The sequence below is a fragment of the Schistocerca cancellata genome, chromosome 3, assembly GCF_023864275.1.
Source record: "Schistocerca cancellata isolate TAMUIC-IGC-003103 chromosome 3, iqSchCanc2.1, whole genome shotgun sequence".
In the NCBI taxonomy this organism is placed as follows: Eukaryota; Metazoa; Arthropoda; class Insecta; order Orthoptera; family Acrididae; genus Schistocerca; species Schistocerca cancellata.
The window spans coordinates 777,418,173-777,440,865 of NC_064628.1; positions in this window are offsets into that span (position 1 = coordinate 777,418,173).

Here is a 22,693-nt window from a genome sequence, read left to right on the forward strand (position 1 = left end):
GCTGGCTTACTGCTAACTGTCGCTGAACGTTTTATATAGAGCTAAGTTCGTCGTATATGCGGACATCTTGTGGAGTGCTGGTTGCTGCTATACCGTTACAGTGCTCCACGCTAGGCTCTGCAGTGGGCAACACGTGGTGCACGTAAAGTGCGATCAGCTGATAGCCTGTGTACTCATCCTGTCACTGGTGCAGCATGGTGTGGGACACGTGGCTCTGTGCGGCTAGACACAGTGCAGTCACCTGCCTGAGGAGAGTGGCAGCAGACTCGCCTCTCAGCAGCGTGTTTTGTGAGCAGACTGGTATGTGTGACAATTTTTAAAGAAACAAACCGCAAGTGTGTACCTTACGGGATGAAAAGTATCCGGACCCCCCAAAAACATACGCTTTTCATATTAGACGCATTGTGCTGCCACCTACTGCCAGGTACTCTACATCGGCGACCTCAGTGGATATTAGACATCGTGAGAGAGGAGAATTGGGCGCTCCGCTGAACTCACGGACTTCGAACGTGGTCAGGTGATTATCACTTGTATCATACGCCTGTACGCGAGACTTCCACACTCCTAATCATCCCTAGGTCCACTCTTTCCGATGCGATAGTGAAGTGGAAACGTGAAGGGACACATATAGCACTAAAGCGTACAGGCCAACCTCCTCGTTTGTTGACTGACAGAGACCGCCGATAGTTGAAATGGGTCATAATGTGTAATAGGCAGACATCTATCCACCCATCACACAGGAATTCCAAACGCATCAGGATCCACCGCAAGTACTATGACAGCTAGGTTGGAGGTGAGAAAACTTGGGTTTCATGGTCGAGCGGCTGCTTATAAGCTACACATCACGCCGGTAAATGCCAAACGACGCCTCGCTTGATGTAAGGAGCGTAAACATTGGACGATTGAACAGTGAAAGAATGTTGTGTCGAATGACGAATCACGGTACACAATGTGGCGATCCGACGGCAGGGTGTGGGAATGGCGAATGCCCGGTGAACGCCATCTGTCAACGTGTGCAGTGTCAACAGTAAAATTCGGGAACGGTTGTGTCATGGTGTGGTCGTGTTTTTCGTGGAGGAGCCATGCACCCTTCGTCATTTTGCGTGGAACTATCACAGCACAGGCCTACATTGACGTTTTAAGCACCTTCTAGCTTCCCTCAAGAGCAATTCGGGGATTGCGATTGCATCTTTCAACACGATCGAGCACCTGTTCCTAATGCACAGCCTGTAGCGGAGTGGTTACACTACAATAACATCCGTGTAATGGACTGGCCTGCACGACGAGCTGAATCTGAAACGTCCCTTAGAAAAATTAATGACTAACTGTGCTGATAAACCTCTACGTTATTTGATTTTCAAACAGCTGAGCAAAATTGAACGTAGTCAGACATTACTCTCTTTACTTATTCTGATCAACACTAAACTGACACACAATGTTTTTAGCGCAACGCAGTCTGACTTTCAAAAATCCCTACAAAAAAATGGCCCTGACTAACAATAACCTATACCTTTCATGAATCACTTACCTCACAAAAATCTTCGTTACTCGAAATACTGCAATACAGCGAGCTCCACAACTGCCAGCTAAATAAAAGATTCTAACTACTGAAGGCACTAACTACTGATAGGCATAGTTAGCAAATGAAAGATTTTGATAGAGAACAAACAATGTGTTTACCTTAAAAATTTTCAAAAGTTTATATATATATATATATATATATATATATATATATATATATATATATATATATACACTCCTGGAAATGGAAAAAAGAACACATTGACACCGGTGTGTCAGACCCACCATACTTGCTCCGGACACTGCGAGAGGGCTGTACAAGCAATGATCACACGCACGGCACAGCGGACACACCAGGAACCGCGGTGTTGGCCGTCGAATAGCGCTAGCTGCGCAGCATTTGTGCACCGCCGCCGTCAGTGTCAGCCAGTTTGCCGTGGCATACGGAGCTCCATCGCAGTCTTTAACACTGGTAGCATGCCGCGACAGCGTGGACGTGAACCGTATGTGCAGTTGACGGACTTTGAGCGAGGGCGTATAGTGGGCATGCGGGAGGCTGGGTGGACGTACCGCCGAATTGCTCAACACGTGGGGCGTGAGGTCTCCACAGTACATCGATGTTGTCGCCAGTGGTCGGCGGAAGGTGCACGTGCCCGTCGACCTGGGACCGGACCGCAGCGACGCACGGATGCACGCCAAGACCGTAGGATCCTACGCAGTGCCGTAGGGGACCGCACCGCCACTTCCCAGCAAATTAGGGACACTGTTGCTCCTGGGGTATCGGCGAGGACCATTCGCAACCGTCTCCATGAAGCTGGGCTACGGTCCCGCACACCGTTAGGCCGTCTTCCGCTCACGCCCCAACATCGTGCAGCCCGCCTCCAGTGGTGTCGCGACAGGCGTGAATGGAGGGACGAATGGAGACGTGTCGTCTTCAGCGATGAGAGTCGCTTCTGCCTTGGTGCCAATGATGGTCGTATGCGTGTTTGGCGCCGTGCAGGTGAGCGCCACAATCAGGACTGCATACGACCGAGGCACACAGGGCCAACACCCGGCATCATGGTGTGGGGAGCGATCTCCTACATTGGCCGTACACCACTGGTGATCGTCGAGGGGACACTGAATAGTGCACGGTACATCCAAACCGTCATCGAACCCATCGTTCTACCATTCCTAGACCGGCAAGGGAACTTGCTGTTCCAACAGGACAATGCACGTCCGCATGTATCCCGTGCCACCCAACGTGCTCTAGAAGGCGTAAGTCAACTACCCTGGCCAGCAAGATCTCCGGATCTGTCCCCCATTGAGCATGTTTGGATGAAGCGTCGTCTCACGCGGTCTGCACGTCCAGCAGGAACGCTGGTCCAGCTGAGGCGCCAGGTGGAAATGGCATGGCAAGCCGTTCCACAGGACTACATCCAGCATCTCTACGATCGTCTCCATGGGAGAATAGCAGCCTGCATTGCTGCGAAAGTTGGATATACACTGTACTAGTGCCGACATTGTGCATGCTCTGTTGCCTGTGTCTATGTGCCTGTGGTTCTGTCAGTGTGATCATGTGATGTATCTGACCCCAGGAATGTGTCAATAAAGTTTCCCCTTCCTGGGACAATGAATTCACGGTGTTCTTATTTCAATTTCCAGGAGTGTATATATATAAGTTAATGACATCCAGTCTTATAAATTTACTCTCTCTGATGGACACGCGTCCAGATCATCCGCTCTCAAAACTCCGCCATCTCTCTCCCCACATCCACCACTGCTGGCGGCTCACCTCCAACTGCGCAACGCTACGCGCTGTTAACAGCCAACTGCCCAACACTACAATGGCGAATATTCCAACAACGCCAACCAGCCACAGACTGCACACAGCACAGCCAGTGATTTTCATACAGAGCGCTACGTGACGTTACCAACATAAAAACCTAAACAGCCTACTTACAAATCCTATAGAACACCTTTGGGATGTTTCGGAGCACTATGGGACTTAACTTCTGAGGTCATCAGTCCTCTAGAACTTAGAACTACTTAAACCTAACTAACCTAAGGACATCACACACATCCATGCGCGAGGCAAGATTCGAACCTGCGACCGTAGCGGTAGCGCAGTTCTGGACTGTAGCGCCTAGAACCGCTCGGCCACTCCGGCCGGCCGCGACGTGGTGCCAGGCCTCACCGACTTACATCGATACCCCTCCTCAGTGCAGCACTCCGTGAAGAATGGGCTGCCATTCTCCAACAAACCCTCCAGCACCTGATTGAACGTATGCCTGCGGGAGTGGAAGCTGTCACCAAGGCTAAGGGTGGGCCAACACCATACTAAATTCCAGCATTACCGATGGAGAGCGCCACGAACTTGTAAGTCACATAGCGTACCTCTCTCATTTGTATCGTACTATGCACACACAACATTGACATCCGTTTAACAATCATATAGGTTATCCCAATGACCTATACAGGTTTAAACTTAGAAAAAGTGCTCTAGTTGTGATAAACAGTAGCCTTTCCAGCATTTACACTTAGGATAATTGGATTTTAGAATTTCTCGCAATTTTAAACTTTGTACAAGATTAAATGCTTAGCACAATTAACTATGTTGAACTTTTTGGACTTCGCATCATTTTAAAATTAGGACACGTGGTCTGTGACCGAAGGGGAAAACCCACTGGCTAATTTGGACTCTTAACTTAGCACAGGTACACTATGAACCACGCAGGCCATCTCAGTATCCACCATGTCCTCTATCTTAGAATATGATGTCATAGAGTTGGAAAAAAAACAGTAAAACAAGTGGCCTATGTTCACCATCTTTGATTTTAAACATAGGACCGCTGGGTAGGTCGACCAACTTGATTTTTTAATTTCACTGCCATTTTTCGAATTTCCTGCCATTTTATGCATAGGGCAGCTGGCCTATGTCAGAGTGATATTGGAAGGATTTGAGGGAGGGGGTGGGGGGGGGGAATTTGGCAAAAGTGCATGAAGTCGTTGGGTTGGCAGAATCTGGCATCAATGCAGACTGAACGCAACTGGTCCAAGCTCACTACTTGGAAATGAAGAATTATCAAATGACGTACTCACATCTGTCAACCAAGCTCAGTTTGACTCGATGCAAAGACGGGTTATAGCCCTTGTTGCTGTCAGAACTGACCGGTCTGTGTACTTAATTTCGGATTCTGTATGGCTCAAAATCATTTAGAAATTTGATCACGTATTCTTTCTGCTATACTGTGTAAGTGTAATTAGTTATTTGCTATCTTTTCTGGTGTTGCAACTCTAATAAACAGCACATTAAATTTTTATAAAGAGTTTCAGAAAAACACTACAACCAGACGCCTTTTGTAATGGTGCAATTTTTATTTCACCATGACCGGCTTCAGGACACTAGCGACTCGTCATCAGATCGTGCACAGTTTTTAGTAATTGTTTGTAGCATTCTGGGGGTCGTTGTGGACTCTTATTTGCAATCCATGGTTTTAGTACTGGTGCACAAATCACTCAGGAAAACTAGTGGGGTAAAACAATCACAAAAGGCGACTGGTAGCAGTTTTTCTGAAAATCTTTACTCGTCTCATTCGCAGTGTTTCACATCCATAATGGATAAAAAAATTTAAGGTAAGGCTGAAGGGCGAAAATATGGATGCTGATAACTCTCCCTCCTGATGAGTGAATGTAAATAACGGAAAAGAAATCAAAGGACAGAAAGACAAGTGAATTTTTCGAAATGACGCGTCGTATCACTGACTTTTACTCCCGTCACCCTATGAAGAAATGTTCAAACGGTTGTCTCTATATAGGCGATGCAAGTGGGTTCTGTTACATTTCGAAAAAAGTGGGAAATGATTGACAACGGATAAAGGAAGGAAGGGACATTTAATTTTATACCCTGCCTACCACTAAGTCATTAGAGCTGGAGTGCAGGCTAGAAGTGCGTAAGTTGGAGTAGGAAGTAAGAGGTTACCATCTCAGATTAACGAGCAGGGCATTTGCCAGGCTTAATTCAGGGAAATATCGAAAAACTTCACAGTGACAATTTCACACGAAGTAAAAAGTCCATCTAGAAACTACATTTTTACAAATGGCTCTGAGCACTATGCGACTCAACTTCTGAGGTCATCAGTCGCCTAGAACTTAGAACTAATTAAACCTAACTAACCTAAGGACATCACACACATCCATGCCCGAGGCAGGATTCGAACCTGCGACCGTAGCGGTCACGCGGTTCCAGACTGAAGCGCCTTTAACCGCACGGCCACACCGGCCGGCACATTTTTACAACTTTGCAAGTGATAACTTACCACATACGAGGGTAATCCCAAAAGTAAGCTCTCCTGTTTCTTTTTTTTATACTTACAGAACTCTCTTTGTATGGCAATAGGTCACACTGGTATGAAGAGTGCTTCACGCGCTGTGTGTAAACATGCGCACGCCGCGCTCAGGCGCTCAGTCCTGGTTTGGCAGCCGTTGAGAATGGAGCTCCCGTTGGGTGTTACCGCCAAGTGCGAATTGCGCGCAGTTATCCGTTTTTTGAACGCAAAGGGCACTGTTCCGATTCAGATCCATTGCCAATTGACGGAACTGTATGGTGAGTCGTGCATGGATGTCAAAAATGTTCGTAAGTGGTGTAAAGAGTTTGCAGCTGGTCAGACCGAAATTCACAACGAACGAAGGACCGGGAGACCGTCAATTTCTGAGGAGACAGTGTTGAAGGTTGAGCAAAGCATGCATGAAGATCGGAGGATCACCCTGGGTCATCTCTGCACGTTAGTTCCTGAGGTTTGCCGAAGCACCGCTCGTAGAATTTTAACGGAAACATTGAACTACCGGAAGGGGTGCTCAAGATGGGTGCCACGAATGCTGACTGAGGACCGCATGCGGCAACGAGTTGATGCTTCCCGCGCGTTTCTTCACCGCCTTGCAGCCGAACAGGACAACCTTCTGGACTCAATTGTCACGGGTTACGAAACCTGGGCATACCACTTTACACCTGAGACCAAGCAACAATCACACCAGTGGCGGCATCCTTCTTCGCCAAAGTCGCGGAAATTCAGACAAACGCACTCTGCCGGTAAAGTCATGACAACCGTTTCTTGGGATCGGAAAGGGGTCGACTTTATGCCCACTGGGACCACAATTAACGCTGTGAGACTCTGAAAAAACTCAAACGGGCAATTCAGAACCGGAGAAGAGGAATGTTGAGCAAGGGCGTACACATTATCCATGACAACGCTCGCCCACACATCGTTCGGGAAACCGTTGCTCTCCTGCAACAGTTTCAGTGGAACATAATTACCCACCCATCCTATAGTTCTGACTTAGCACCCAGGGACTATCACCTGTTCCCTAAGTTAAAAGAACATTTGGCCGGAAAGCGATTCAGCTCTGACGACGAGGTGAAAGAAGAGGTTCATAATTTCTGAACTGCATGGCGGCGAGCTGGTATGGCATGGGCATACAAAAGCTGCCACAGCGTCTACAAAAATGCATCGACAGAAATGATTATGTCGAAAAATAGCTAAATGTTCAAGCTGTAAACTGATGTAAACCATTGTAGAAATAAACATGTCTATGTATTTATAAAAAAAATAGGAGACCTTACTTACGGTGGCCGAGCGGTTCTAGACGCTACAGTCTGGAAACGCGCGACCGCTACGGTCGCAGGTTCGAATCCTGCCTCGGGCATGGATGTGTGTGATGTCTTTAGGTTAGTTAGGTTTAAGTACACTCCTGGAAATGGAAATAAGAACACCGTGAATTCATTGTCCCAGGAAGGGGAAACTTTATTGACATATTCCTGGGGTCCGATACATCACATGATCACACTGACAGAACCACAGGCACATAGACACAGGCAACAGAGCATGCACAATGTCGGCACTAGTACAGTGTATATCCACCTTTCGCAGCAATGCAGGCTGCTATTCTCCCATGGAGACGATCGTAGAGATGCTGGATGTAGTCCTGTGGAACGGCTTGCCATGCCATTTCCACCTGGCGCCTCAGTTGGACCAGCGTTCGTGCTGGACGTGCAGACCGCGTGAGACGACGCTTCATCCACTCCCAAACATGCTCAATGGGGGACAGATCCGGAGATCTTGCTGGCCAGGGTAGTTGACTTACACCTTCTAGAGCACGTTGGGTGGCACGGGATACATGCGGACGTGCATTGTCCTGTTGGAACAGCAAGTTCCCTTGCCGGTCTAGGAATGGTAGAACGATGGGTTCGATGACGGTTTGGATGTACCGTGCACTATTCAGTGTCCCCTCGACGATCACCAGTGGTGTACGGCCAGTGTAGGAGATCGCTCCCCACACCATGATGCCGGGTGTTGGCCCTGTGTGCCTCGGTCGTATGCAGTCCTGATTGTGGCGCTCACCTGCACGGCGCCAAACACGCATACGACCATCATTGGCACCAAGGCAGAAGCGACTCTCATCGCTGACGACGACACGTCTCCATTCGTCCCTCCATTCACGCCTGTCGCGACACCACTGGAGGCGGGCTGCACGATGTTGGGGCGTGAGCGGAAGACGGCCTAACGGTGTGCGGGACCGTAGCCCAGCTTCATGGAGACGGTTGCGAATGGTCCTCGCCGATACTCCAGGAGCAACAGTGTCCCTAATTTGCTGGGAAGTGGCGGTGCGGTCCCCTACGGCAGTGCGTAGGATCCTACGGTCTTGGCGTGCATCCGTGCGTCGCTGCGGTCCGGTCCCAGGTCGACGGGCACGTGCACCTTCCGCCGACCACTGGCGACAACATAGATGTACTGTGGAGACCTCACGCCTCACGTGTTGAGCAATTCGGCGGTACGTCCACCCGGCCTCCCGCATGCCCACTATACGCCCTCGCTCAAAGTCCGTCAACTGCACATACGGTTCACGTCTACACTGTCGCGGCATGCTACCAGTGTTAAAGACTGCGATGGAGCTCCGTATGCCACGGCAAACTGGCTGACACTGACGGCGGCGGTGCACAAATGCTGCGCAGCTAGCGCCATTCGACGGCCAACACCGCGGTTCCTGGTGTGTCTGCTGTGCCGTGCGTGTGATCATTGCTTGTACAGCCCTCTCGCAGTGTCCGGAGCAAATATGGTGGGTCTGACACACCGGTGTCAATGTGTTCTTTTTTCCATTTCCAGGAGTGTAGTTCTAAGTTCTAGGGGACTGGTGATCTCAGATGTTAAGTCCCATAGTGCTCAGAGCCTTACTTTTGGGATTACCCTGGTACTAACTTGGCATTTAGCGTCTTTTAACACTCAAAATGGAAATGGAATGCGCAATTGAACGGCGACAGTGGTGTGGGTAGGCAGATGGATCAAGAGGGTGGGGAGTACTTAACAGTGCAAAGAGACCGAGTTCTGTCGACAGTGTGGAGTACCTGGTCATGCGTCGCCGTACGCTGTACACTGGTCAGAAGCCGAACAGGTTAAGTCCTGTCCGTAAACCGGTTATTTATGGGATGCTCCGACCCTGGCACCCAACTTCCGACAGCGACCGTATGTATGCATCATGCATCATACCCGGTGTCTCTATAAGTGACTACATAGCCGCTGAGGTCGTCCGCGCGCTTCTAAGCAAATAGATCTGTAATTGGGTAAGACTGCAGAGATTTTTACTGAGAGATGACCTAGATAGTTTGAGCAACACGTACGAGGTTCTCTAGTAAATAGGACACAATGACATTTTAACTACGAGTCTGTATAATGTGACAGTTATTATGCAGTTAGCAATCTCAAGTCTCATCTGAATAACGCGGTCTCGTCGCAGCAACTGTTGCACGTTGACTGTTGTTTCGACGAGTTTGTAGATCCGAAGATGGGTTATACTGACTGAAACTACTCATCTGAAATAAATAAATTTGTGATGTAGTGAGTGTTATTCAAATAGCTTGAATATACAGATTGCTATGGTATCTACACGACAGCACAATGCTGCTCTTTAGTAGTCTGTAGTTCTATTTGTTGAAGTATCGCAACGAAATCGCTTGCTAGTTTCGGACCAAAATATTTACTTTCATATGAATGCGTGGTGTCTTGTCTTTGGGAAATGTGTTGCGATGAGACTGCATTTTCATAGTGCGGATAAGTGGCACTAGGTGGGAATGTGGATTGGCCAAGGGGCGTATCGGAATAGTCCGGTTAATTGTGATAAACAGTGTGTCTGGGTGGCGCAGTGCTTAACAAAACTACATAGTAAGGAGATCCTGGGTTCGAATCCCGATCCAACACAAATTTTCACTCGTCGCCTCTGATTCCGCATAATGTCCCGATACAGCTGCCATCAATAATTTTTTCCCTTTTCTTTTCCTTCCTCCCCCTCCAAATTATGTAGCGTTTACATTCACCAGCGTATGTTAAATACAGGTCGTGGTGATAAGTAAGACACTTTTCCATGTACCTTAGGAAAGCAGTAATTAGGTAACTACACTACTGGCCATTAAAATTGCTACACTCCGAAGATGACGTGCAACAGACGCGAAATTTAACCGACAGGAAGAAGATATTGTGATATGCACATGATTAGCTTTTCAGAGCATTCACACAAGGTTGGCGCCGGTGGCGAGACCTACAACGTGCTGACATGACGAAAGTTTCCAACCGATTTCTCATACACAAACAGCAGTTGACCGGCGTTGCCTGGTGAAACGTTGTTGTGATGCCTCGTGTAAGGAGGAAAAATGCGTACCATCACGTTTCCGACTTTGATAAAGGTCGGATTGTAGCCTATTGCGATTGCGGTTTATCGTATCCACGACATTGCTGCTCGCGTTGGTCGAGATCCAATGACTGTTAGCAGAATATGGAGTCGGTGGATTCACGAAGGTAATACAGAACGTCGTGCTGGACCCCAACGACCTCGTATCACCAGCAGTCGAGATGACAGGAATCTTATCCGCATGGCTGTAACGGATCGTGCAGCCACGTCTCGCTCCCTGAGTCAACAGATGGGGAAGTTTGCAAGACAAAAACCATCTGCACGAACAGTTCGATAACGTTTGCAGCAGCATCGACTATCAGCTCGGAGACCATGCCTGCGGTTACCATTGACGCTGCATCACAGACAGGAGCGCCTACGATGGTGTACTCAACGACGAACCTGGGTGCACGAATGGCAAAACGTCATTTTTTCGGATGAATCCAGGTTCTGTTAACAGCATCATGATAGTGGCATCCGCGTTTGGCGACATCGCGGTGAAGGCTTATTGGAAGCGTGTATTCGACATCGTCATACTGGTGTCTCACCTGACGTGATGGTATGGGGTGCCATTGGTTACACGTCTCGGTCACCTCTTGTTCGCATTGACGTCACAATGAACAGTGGACGTTACATTTCAGATGTGTTACGACCCGTGGCTCTAACCTTCATTCGATCCCTGCGAAACCCTACATTTCAGCAGGATAATACACGACCGCATGTTGCAGGTCCTGTACGGACCTTTCTGGATACAGAAAATGTTCTACTGCTGCCCTGACCAGCACATTCGCAAGATCTCTCGCTTGTCACAATACACCAGTCACTACTCTTGGTGAACTGTGGTATCGTGTTGAAGCTGCATGGGCAGCTATTCCTGTACACGCCAACCAACCTCTGTTTGACTCAATGGCCAGGCGTTTCAAGGCCTTTATTACGGCCAGCGATGGTTGTTCAGGGTACTGATTTCTCAGTATCTATGCACCCAAATTGCGTAAAAATGTAATCACATGTCAGTTCTTGTATAATATATTTGTCCAATAAATAGTCGTTTATCATCTGCATTTCTTCTTGGTGTAGCAATTGTAATGCCGAGTAGTGTAAAATTTTTAGTGTTTTATATTACGTTTATAACGAGCTCACTGTGAATTGTCCAATACCTGTCCTGTAGTGCGCTTGATCGTCAGTCAGTTGTTACAGCGGAGAAGTTGAGTTTTAGAGAAGATCTGATATTTATGAATCTGAGAGAAATTACCTAGAATATTTTATTATGGGGATCAAAATTTGTTTGTAAAGATTGACTGTGTCGATGGAGAACGGTATTGGACTGTGAATTTGTTACTGTATCACTAAGGTCTTGGAACATTAGGTTTTTAAATATTTTCTGCCACTGAAAACATTTGACATTTACTGTACTGGTACAAAGATGTACGAGCGCGCTGCACGAGTAGTGAATAAGCTCCTTTACTGTGTTAATGTGATCTGTAGTGCGCTTGATCGTCAGTCAGTTGTTACAGCGGAGAAGTTGAGTTTTAGAGAAGATCTGATATTTATGAATCTGAGAGAAATTACCTAGAATATTTTATTATGGGGATCAAAATTTGTTTGTAAAGATTGACTGTGTCGATGGAGAACGGTATTGGTCAGTTGATCTCTTTGTTTTCATTATGTCATAACAAACGCAATTGGTTTAAATGTCTGTAATTTTTTAATGATTTCTTTACTGTTAGAGTCGTCTTGTGCTGAACAGTGTTTTATGACAATAACCAGAGTTTACTTTTTAAGAACGCCTATTTTTAAAGTAAAACACCCCTCCATCATTCTTATTAAAGTTTTACGTTTTTTTGTGGTGTGTGCATTGCACCTTACGCCACACACAGCAAGATTGTATCTGACAAGCAAAGATAAATATAGTAGTGTGTAGATTATTTGCTGCTTTCAGTTTGCTTTCGAGACCACGAGTACACCGGACACAAAATAGCATGCTGAGCAAAAGATAAGTTACTTGACTTTCATAGCAGATCTCACTTTGCATTTTTGTGAGCAAAGAGTAGGCAGAATTTTTAGGTGTTGTGCTAAGTAAGCAGATTAATTTACAGCGTACAGTAAAGGCAATATTAAACAGTTATTTTCTTCCGAGTATATATTTCAAATCAGACATTGCACTTCATGTTGCGCAACTGTCATGACGTATAGACATTGCACTTCATGTTGCGTAAATTTCACATCCTTACACATCTAAACTCCATACACCCCAACATCAAATTCACTATGGAGACTGAAACGGAGGGTAAATTACCTTTCCTTGACGTCTTGGTCAAGAGAAGGGCTGACGGCACCCTAGGTCATGGGGTGTATCGGAAGACAACGCACACTGATCTGTATTTGCATGCAGACAGCTGCCACCACCCTTCACAGAGGAACGGGGTACTTAAAACTCTAGTACATAGGGCGCGCACTATCTCTGACGCAGAGAGTCTACCCCAGGAATTGGAACACCTGAGAACTGTATTTCGGAAAAATGGGTACTCAGAGTGGCAGATTCAACGTGCTCTCCGCCCAACCACTGCAGCACAACCTGTTGAGATGGATGAAGTCTCGAGGGAGGAGGTAGGCACTGCATTTATTCCATACACAGGCGCACTCTCGGGGAAAATCGCCCGCATTCTGAAGAAACACCAGGTCGGAACTGTGTTTTGTCCTCCAAATAAAACTCGTGCACTGGTGGGGAGCGCCAAAGATGACCTCGGTTTGAGGAAGGCCGGCGTGTACCAGATTCCGTGTCAATGTGGCAAGTCGTATATTGGTCAGACAATGCGTACCGTCGAGGATCGATCCCGTGAACACCAGAGGCACACTCGACTGATGTATCCGAGCAAGTCGGCGGTCGCTGAACATTGTTTGTCGGAAAATCACGCTATGGAGTATGAACGCACGAGGATTCTGGTACAGAAGTGGAGACACTGGGACAGCGTTGTTAGCGAGGCCATCGAAATTCGCACCAATGACGACCTCATGAACCGTGACTGTGGCTATAATCTTAGCAATGCTTGGAAACCAGCGATTGATTTAATCAAGAGTAAATCGAGCAAACGTATAGTTGTGACGACCACGGCGGACAGAGCCATCACACCGACGTCATCTCAGACGCCGTCGCAATCTGTTCCACCGCGCGACCGTGGCGCGGGGCGCGGACGGCGGAGGGAGCGCGCCGCGGGCGGAGGGTATTTAAATCGGCCGCCGCCGCGACCGAACCCAGTTCCCTCTGAGCAGTCATAGCGTACGGATCTCCGTCCCGGCACGTTCACAGGAGCTCAGTCCGTCAGTTCACCTGATGATGGCGACATGTATGATCGCCGAAATATTGTGCCCGTTGGACACTATAGACCGGCAGCACACCCGTGGATATTTTGATTATCAAATACGCCGGGAGAAACTCAAGAATCATATCTAACTATTGTCTGTAGGAGTGGGTGTGTCTTCTAAGAATAAGTTATTTGTTGAGCAATAATTATAACGTCCTCGAAAACTTAGAAGTGGAGGAAAACTTGATCTATGTATGAACTATATGGCTTACTACAATGTCTCGACGAAGGCAACACTTGCCAAGCGGAATGATTGCGTGAATGTAGAATTATGAAGTCGGATATCGGTCGAGTAACAGAGTCGCCTCAAAACAACGTTTTGCCAACGTCCATATCTATTACCTTCAGGAGACGTTACTCAGTTGTTAACCCAGTCCCTTGAGAATAAATGTGTTCTCTTGTAGTAGATAGAGCGTTGACTATATATAACGCATTCGACGATAAAGGTGTGCTCCCCTCTTTTAAGATACTGTTTCATTAAGACTTCCCACATTTTCATCCATCAATGAGCGTATTTACGTGGACAGGATCTAAAACGATCAAAAGGAAACTACGAGTAATAAGTACAATATATCAGTCTGTTAGCTGCGGCTATTTAGCTCTACTACCACCGTCGCTCTTAACTTTCAGTTAGCTGGTACAAGTTCTGATGGGACAAAAACTCCTCGTCGCCAGAATGGTAGCAAAAGCACTATTGATGACGGTGCACAATTGTTGACTATTAGCTTCTGCGGCAATGTCCTGCATTACACACTGTCTAATCAAAAGTATACGGACATCCGTATGTAATTCTGATTTGGCCACAGGATTTCACGAGAGGCGGACACGTCAGTATAAAAACAGGCGAGATTTATTGTGTTGTTTTTAGGGAAGCAGTAACAGCCGAATGGATCGGTCAAGATAAACCAGTGATTTCGAACGTGGACTAGCCTTTGGACGTCATCTAAGTAACACAGCCGTGAGAGACATTTCAACTCTTCTAACGCAGCCAACGTTGACTGTTGGTGATGTGACTGTGAAGTGGAACAGCTAAATCAAGACCGGGCAAAGCTCATGTGCTGAGTAGAGGGACGGGCGGGTACTGCAGAAGCTGTTTGGAAAAAATCGCAGTAATTCAGTGGAAGGAGTCATTCGTGAATCGAAAGTGCTACCAGCAGTCCAGCTAGCACAATGGCAGCGCGTAGGGAGTTAAAAACAATGGGGTACAATGGTCGATCAGCTTCTCATAAGCAGGCTTTCTGTAATTGGCGCTAAGCGACGTTTGAGGTGGTGAAAAAGCAACATTACTGGACAGTCGATGACTGGAAACGAGTGATTTGGAGTGACGAATCACGCTTTACCCTGTGACACTCCGATGGAAATGTTTGGGTTTGGTGAATGCTAGGAGTCGTTTACCGGTCATCACATGTAGTGCCAACAGTGAAGGACGAAGGGGGTAGTGTTACGACACGGAGGTGTTACTCGAGGTTAAAGCGTGGTCCTCTTATTGTGATTAAGAAAACGCTAAATACTGAATGATATAAAAACTGCCGGCCACTGTGACCGGGCGGGTTCTAGGCGATTCAGTCCGGAACCGCGCTGCTGCTACTGTCACAGGTTCGAACTCTGCCTCGGGCATGGATATGTGTGATGTCCTTAGATTAGATAGGTTTAAGTAGTTCTAAGTCTAGGGGACTGATGACCTCAGGTGTTAAGGGGAGCTTTACTATCTTTGGCCCGAAAAAAGCATGTTCTTTGAGAATCTTTTTCTCGGGATTTGTTATATATATCAATGTCAAATTTGGTCAAAATGTTTGTTGATATTTCCTCTACCAACTGGAATTTTTTCGACCTGCAATGTCGAAGAACAAAGGCGGAAGTGCCGTCGGAATGAAACAAAATTTCGATGTAGACCTGAACGCGCGGTATGTCACAGGTCAGTCGGCTCCTCTGAAATCAAAATTGACTTGACGTTAGCGAATTATATGAGATTCTTTAGGAGTTGTACCTCGCTTAAGTTATTTGGACCATAGGAAAAAAATGGCGGCCATTTGCAGAAAAGTAGGTTTTCTTACATCGATTTTTCGACTTCGTCGGGCAAGTAAAAATATTTATAGTTGATGGATCGGAATAACAGTGGTACAGCTCCTAGACAATTTAGTTAGCTTCGTCGGAAACAAAGAATCATGCCAATCGGTTTAGTAGATTTGAAGTTACCATACCGCGCGATAAAAAAAAGTCATTTCGAGAAAAACGCGTTTGAAGTTTTGACTACATTTAAATGCAATATTATGGAACTTAGTTCAATCTGCTATTCCGGGTCCATAAACTAGTCCTTCCTCTTCTTCATAGAGGGCGTTCTGCTCGATCTGGGCCATCCTGCGCTGCTCCAGAGCCGCTCGTACGGCCGGTGACAAGTGGTTTTCGGCCGCTTGAAGCCGGTGGTCGTCCAAATGCTTGGCGAACTGCGTCGAATAGATCCCAGGGTGACGTCCATCGTTGTCATGGTCTTCAGAATTGCCGAATACCCTTCGTTGAAGCTCTTCACTGCCAGGAAAGTCGCAATCTCCACAGTCTTCGCACCAGAATGCAAATGTTTGGGGGCTAACTTCCAAACACGAATTCAAACTTTTATTTCAATTTTGTGTGTTTCCTCCCAAGCACCGGTACAATAACTCGTCCTCCAAAAGGGCCTCGTGGATTGGATGAATCACTTTTTGAACTTCTTTGGAGAGCGGCTGGTCGTGTCGATATTCGTCCAGATGTCCGGTAGCCTCTGCAATGCGCCACTTGCACCAACTAGTTTCTCCAGCCGGACAATTTTGGAGTTGTGGGTGGTCATCCGTCGGACACTTGTAGAAACACGTTGCCCAAATCGCCTTCTTCATCTGTTCCACCGAATTGGAATCCCGTCGGATTGTCAAGCCCTAGTACGTCGTAAGCTCCTTGATCACTTTATCAGTTTTAGTAATGGACAAGCAGATAGAATAATTTTTCGCGGGTACAAAGTCGAAATTCCTGAAAAACCTTGTGCGTTAAAAAGGCCGATTTAAGGCAGGTGCATTTTTTTTTTGTTCAAGCGCTAATAATAAACATTTCCGTTCGATATTCGGAAAAACCGTTTGGGTGGATTCTAAACACTTTTATGTATCCAAAAACGCAATTTAAAGAAAATCGAGTTTTTTAACCAAAAGATGGTAAACCTCCCCTTAAGTCCCATAGTGCTTAGAGCCATTTGAACCATTTTTTTACATAAAAACATTTTACAGCATCGTGTACTGCGTAAAATAGAGAAATGTTTCAGAAACGATGGTTGTTTCAGCATGGCTGTGCACACCATCGTAAAGCAGCATCTGTGAGGCAATGGTTTCTGGACAATAACATTCCAGAAATAGGGTGGCCTGTCCAGATTCTCGACCTGAACCCAATGAAACCCCTTTTGAACAAGCCATTCCATACCTTAGCGTCCTACCCCACAAGTTTCTCTGGTTTCGGCTCTTGAGGGAGAATGGGGTGCCATTCCTCCGCAGAGATTCAGACATCTCATTGAAAGAGTCCCCAACAGTGTTCCAGACGTCATAAACAGGAAGGTAGAGATTCACCATATTAGTGTCCGGATATTTTTGATCAGACAGTGTACGTGTTTCAGGCGAACATGCACTCTGAGACAAAAAGAACGACACACCACGAATGAATAGCCCGAAGGAACGAAAGTCGGTAGGAACGAAAGTCGGTAGTTGTAGCAAGGTCGGTAGCACAGTTTAAGAAAAACTGTAACATCTATTCAAGAGAAAGTGCTTCACAAATTGAACAAGTCAGCAACCCGTTGGTCCATCTCTGCCCCTTATGCAGGTAGTTATTCTGCTTGGAATTGATTTACAGATCGGCCTGGACTCTCATTGACTGGAGTAGAGTTGTGTTCGGTGATGAGTACCTCTTCGAACTGAACCCCGACGACCAGTGAAGACGCGTCTGGAGACGACCCAGACAGCAGGGGTACCAACCTGATTGTCGCTCACCACCATATGGCGCACAGCCAAGAGTGATGGTTTGGGGTGCCATTTCTTTTCATAGCAGGACCCCTTTGGTTGTCATCCACAGCACCATAACAGGAAAGCGGTACGTCGACGATATTCTACTCCCAGATATCTTGTCCATCATGACAAACGATTCTGGGCTTACATTTCAACAAGACATTGACCGCCCGCACATCTGGCAGAAAATCCAAAGTGATTCTGGTCGTATGTGAAGTATGTTAGCGGCAAGAAACAATCAATGCCTTCTCTGCGCGATAGCAGTGGAGATACTATCGAAGACAGTGCTGCCAAAGCAGAGTTACTAAACACAGCCTTACGAAATGTCTTCACAAAAGAAGACGAAGTAAATATTCCAGAATTCGAATTGAGAACAGCTGCCAACATGAGTAACGTAGAAGTAAATATCTTCGGAATAGTGAAGCAACATAAATCACTTAAAAAAGCAAGTATTCTGGTCCAGACTGTGTACCAATTAGGTTCCTTTCGGAGTATGCTGATGCATTAGCTCCATACTTGACAATCATATACAACCGTTCGCTCGACGAAAGATCCGTACCCAAAGACTGGAAAGCTGCACAGGTCACACCAATATTCAAGATAGGTAGTATTAGTAATCCACTAAATTACAGGCCCATGTCGTTAACGTCGATATTCAGCAGGATTTTAGACCATATATCGTGTTCGAACATTATGAATTACCTCGAAGAAAACGGTCTATTGACACACAGTCAACATGGGTTTAGAAAACATCGTTCCTGTGAAACACAACTAGCTCTCTATTCACATGAAGTGTTGAGCGCTATTGACAAGGGATTTCAGATCGATTCTGTATTTCTGGATTTCCGGAAGGCGTTTGACACGGTACCACACAAGCGGCTCGAGGTGAAATTGCGTGCTTATGGAATATCGTCTCAGTTATGTGACTGGATTTGTGATTTTCTGTCAGAGAGGTCATAGTTCGTAGTAATTGACGGAAAGTCATCGAGTAAAACAAAAGTGATTTCTGGCGTTTCCCAAGGTAGTGTTATACGCCCTTTGCTGTTCCTTATCTATATAAACTATTTGGGAGACAAGCTGAGCAACCGTCTTCGGTTGTTTGCAGATGATGGTGTCGCTTATCGACTAGTAAAGTCATCAGAAGATGAAAACAAATTGCAAAACGATTTAGAAAAGATATTTGACTGGTGCGAAAAGTGGCAGTTGACCCTAAATAACGAAAAGTGTGAGGTAATCCACGTGAGTGCTAAAAGGAATTCGTTAAACTTCGGTTACACTATAAATCAGCCTAATCTAAAAGCCGTAACATCAGCTAAATATCTAGATATTACAATTAAGAACAACTTAAATTGGAAGGAACACATAGAAAATATTGTGGGGAACGGTAATGAAGGACTGAGTTTTATTGGCAGGACACTTAGAAAATGTAACAGACCTGCTAAGGAGACTGCCTACACTACACTTGTCCGTCCTCTTTTAGAATACTGCTGCGCAGTGTACGATCCTTACCGGATAGGACTGACGGAGTACATCGAAAAAGTACAAAGAAAGGCAGCACGTTTTGTATTATCGCGAAATGTGAGAGAGAGTGTCACAGAAGTGATACAAGATTTGGGCTGGACATCATTAAAAGAAAGCGACGGAATCTTTTCACGAAATTCCAATGACCAACTTTCTCCTCCAAATGGGAAAAGATTTTGTTAACACCGACCTACACAGAGAGGAACGGTCACCACGATAAAATATGGGAAATCAGAAATGGAACGGAAAGATATACATTACTAGCCATTAAAATTGCTACACCATGAAGATGACGAACTACACACGCGAAATTTAAAAAAAAATGGTTCAAATGGCTCTGAGAACTATGGGACTCAATATCTGAGGTCATCAGTCCCCTAGAACTTAGAACTACTTAAACCTAACTAACATAAGGACAACACACACATCCATGCCCGAAGCAGTATTCGAACCTGCGACCGTAGCAGTCACGCGGTTCCGGACTGAAGTGCCTAGAACCGCACGGCCACCGTGGCCGGCGCGAAATTTAACCGACAGGAAGAAGACGCTGTGATATGCAAATGATTAGCTTTTCAGAGCATTCACACAAGGTTGGCGCCGGTGGCGAGACCTACAACGTGCTGACATCAAGAAAGTTTCCAACCGATTTCTCATGCACAAACAGCAGTTGACCGGCGTTGCCTAGTGAAACGTTGTTGTGATGCCTCGTGTGAGGAGGAAAAATGCGTACCATCACGTTTCCGACATTGATAAAGGTCGGATTGTAGCCTATCGCGATTGCGGTTTATCGTATCGCGACATTGCTGCTCGCGTCGGTCAAGATCCAATGACTGTTAGCAGAATATTGAATCGGTGGTTTCAGGAGGGTAATACGGAACGCCGTGCTGGATCCCAACGGCCTCATATCACTAGCAGTCGCGATGACAGGCATCTTATCCGCTGTAACGGATCGTGCAGCCACGTCTTGATCCCTGAGTCAAAAGACGTTAGCAAGACAACAACGAACAGTTCGACAACGTTTGCAGCAGCATCGACTGTCAGCTCGGAGACCGTGGCTGCGGTTACCCTTGACGTTGCGTCACAGACAGGAGCACCTGCGATGGTGTACTCAACGATGAACCTGGGTGCACGAATGGCAAAACGTCATTTTTTTCGGATGAATCCAGGTTCTGTCTACAGCATCATGATGGTCGCATCCGTGTTTGGCGACATCCCGGTGAACGCACATTCAAATGCTTCAAATGGCTCTGAGCACTATGGGACATAACTTCTGAGGTCATCAGTCCCCTAGAACTTAGAACTACTTAAACCTAACTAACCTAAGGACATCACACACATAAATACCCGAGGCAGGACTCGAAGCTGCGGCCGTAGCGGTCGCGCGGTTCCAGACTGTAGCGGCTACAACCGCTCGGCTACTCCGGCCGGCGAACGCACATTGGAAGTGTGTATTCGTCATCGCCATACCGGCGTATCACCCGGCGCGATGGTATGGGGTGCCATTGGTTACACGTCTCGGCCACCTCTTGTTCTCACTGACGCGACTTTGAACAGTGGACGTTACATTTCAGATGTGTTACAACCCGTGGCTCTACCCTTCATTCGATCCCTGCGAAACCCACCATTTCAGCAGGATAATGCACGACCGCTTGTTGCATGTCCTGTACGGGCCTTTCTGGATACAGAAAATGTTCGGATGCTGCCCTGGCTAGCACATTCTCCAGATCTCTCACCAACTGAAAACGTCTGGTTAATGGTGGCTGAGCAACTGGCTCGTGACAATACGCCAGTCATTACTCTTGATGAACTGTGGTATCGCGTTGAAGCTGCACGGGCAGCTGTACCTGTACACGCCATCCAACCTCTGTTTGACTCAATGACCAGGCGTATCAAGGCCGTTATTACGGCCAGAGGTGGTTTTTCTGGGTACTGATTTCTCAGGATCTGTGCACCCAAACTGCGTGAAAATGTAATCACATGTCAGTTCTAGTATAATATATTTGTCCAATGAATACCCGTTTATCATCTGCATTTCTTCTTGGTGTAGCAATTTTAATGACCAGTAGTGTAGGTGTTCATTCTTTCCGCGCGCTGTACCTGATTGGAATAAAAGAGAATTGTGAAGGTGGTTCGATGAACCTTCTGCCAGGCACTTAAATGTAGATGTAGACGTACTGCTTGTTTTGTGCTTGCCAAACCCTACCTTGGTCAGATATGTTAATATCTCCCCAATTGTAAACGCTTCGAGCATGATGGGCATAGCGTCCCAACCAGCTCGCTATTTAGACATTCAAACGCGCCAGTTGGCCAGAATTTGGCACGATACTCCTCAGTAGGACATCCAACAACTCTGTCAATCAATGCCAAGCCGAAAAACTGCTTCCGTAAGGGCCACAGTTCTTAGAGTGTACGAGGGGAGAATGTCCGAGGACACTGACCTGCGTGCGCTGCTGCGGCTTGTGGGACGTGACGGGCAGCGCATTGGAGGCGTCGTCGCCGAAGGCCACCACGTGCGGCAGCTCGAAGACGCGCGTCACCCGCTGCACCGCCGCCAGCTCGGCCGCGTCCATCGGGCCCACGAAGCCTGCGCACCACACAACGGCGGCCGTAAGCATACAGTAATGGGTGTGTCGCTTTATAATCCATGGCAACGGCGTCCTCACCACAAGGAGTAGAGGGCTCTGTAGTCCCTCCACATTAGCCGTTTTAGTAAATTGACTCAAATGTTATCTACGTAAATATACGAATAGATATATTATAATACAAGACAAACATGTTCCGGGAAAATCAGGAATACAGAAATACAAGTCGCTGAGGAATGAAATAAATAGGAAGTGCAGGGAAGCTAAGACGAAATGGCTGCAGGAAGAATGTGAAGACATCGAAAAAGATATGATTGCCGGAAGGACAGACTCAGCATACAGGAAAGTCAAAACAACCTTTGGTGGCATTAAAAGCAACGGTGGTAACATTAAGAGTGCAACGGGAATTCCACTGTTAAATGCAGAGGAGAGAGCAGATAGGTGGGAAGAATACATTGAAAGCCCCTATGAGGGTGAAGATTTGTCTGATGTGATAGAAGAAGAAACAGGAGTCGATTTAGAAGAGATAGGGGATCCAGTATTAGAATCGGAATTTGAAAGAGCTTTGGAGGACTTACGGTCAAATAAGGCAGAAGGGATAGATAACATTCCATCAGAATTTCTAAAATCATTGGGGGAAGTAGCAACAAAACAACTATTCACGTTGGTGTGTAGAATATATGAGTCTGGCGATATACCATCTGGCTTTCGGAAAAGCATCATCCACACAGTTCCGAAGACGGCAAGAGCTGGCAAGTGCGAGAATTACCGCACAATCAGCTTAACAGCTCATGCATCGAAGCTGCTTACAAGAATAATATACAGAAGAATGGAAAAGAAAATTGAGAATGCGCTAGGTGACGATCAGTTTGGCTTCAGGAAAAGTAAAGGGACGAGAGAGGCAATTTTGACGTTACGGCTAATAATGGAAGCAAGGCTAAAGAAAAATCAAGACACTTTCATAGGATTTGTAGACCTGGAAAAAGCGTTCGACAATATA